Raw genomic sequence first — 1,541 nt, 5'->3', positions numbered from 1 at the left:
TACTCAAATGAGCTTCTAAATTGAATACAGAGCAGTTAACATTAGACAATTGCCCCAGTGTTTTACTCTGGTAAAGTAACTTTTAACTGTTAGTATAAAGAATAATTCAATTATTGTATTCTATTTTGCATCCCAGTCTAAAACGGGTTAGCACATTTGTAGATACCTTTAAGGAGAAAATCTTTGATGAGGTCGTTTCTACATTTGTCAGAGTCAAGCACACCACTCTTTATCAGCTCTCATCGAGTTTACCAGACGTACAAGCAGTGGACTTTTAGGTTCCACTGTACTGCTAATCTACACGTAACGATATCAGTGTAGATACTCAAATGAGCTTCTGATTTGAATATGCTGTCACTTAACATTAGACAAATGTGCAAATGTGCCTTTACTCTGGCACAGTAACTCTTAATTGTTTAAATAATGATTCAATTGTTTTTTTGTTTTTATCCTAGCATAACATTTAATTCATATATTCAGGTGGAGGGGTCACTTTCAGTAAAAGGTAAGTTCCTGTAATTACGGAAACCCTGCTTCACTTCATATCATTTTAAAAGAACAAGTCAAGAATGATGAAGATTGGATTTTGCTCTGAGCTTCATCCTCTATGAGGCCTGGGTAAATGTTGTTTTTAGGCTTTTTTAGGTCATTTTAAATACATGGTAAGAGGTTAATGTAGCCAGGGTTCAGAATTAGAAGACTAGAAGAAACCATGACAGAAAACATACTGGATGTCATCTCAAAACATAATACAAGTATATATGACGAGTGATCAAACTCAAATGCACTTTAGCATCCAGTTTATTACTTTAGTCTATCACTTTAAAGCTGGAGGCGGCCACTCTTAGCAATACTTCATCTTCTCCTCCTTTAATGGCGTCAGCGGAACAACATAACTGCAGAACACCGCCACCTGCTGTCCGACAGCGGGAACATCAGCTCATATAAACTGTTTACATTAAATACCTTTTTATCTTTTCTCTTTATTCTTTATTCTTTCCAGTAACTTTATTTGACCTCATTAGACAAAGAAGGAACAATAACAATAATATTAAACAATACTAACACCTAAATTACTGTAAACAACACCAAGAATACAATAACAAGTAGCAATACATAAATAATAAATACAGGTTTACACTTGGAATGGAACAGGTGGAATGGAAGGATTATGGGATGGCTAGAATCAAAAAACCTTCTCTTTTCTTTAGCCTCACTTCACAAACCACTTTTTTATTTTATTTTTTACTGGTCAATGGCTGTTGCTGATTTATCCGCAAATATTCCTAACTACTTACTTTTCCTAATGTCTGTGGTTGACCTCTTTCCTTTTCTTTTTAAAGCACTTTTGTGAGCGTTAAATGTGCTCCTGCCCCAAGAAATTTAACAGTAACTAAAATGAAGTAATAAGTAATAATTTATACTTGAATTGCCATGAATTGCCTCTGTGTGGAACTGAGTTCTGGGCCCAAACACAGCAGTTCTTAACAAAAAGACACAAATGAATCATGCAAAGGCCTAAACCCACATCCAGGATAAAG

This window comes from Morone saxatilis, unplaced genomic scaffold, assembly GCF_004916995.1.
Source record: "Morone saxatilis isolate NCDOM2014 unplaced genomic scaffold, NCSU_SB_2.0 Contig24, whole genome shotgun sequence".
NCBI lineage: Eukaryota > Metazoa > Chordata > Actinopteri > Moronidae > Morone > Morone saxatilis.
The sequence above is the reverse complement of the archived record's forward strand: the minus strand, read 5'-3'. Positions refer to the sequence as shown.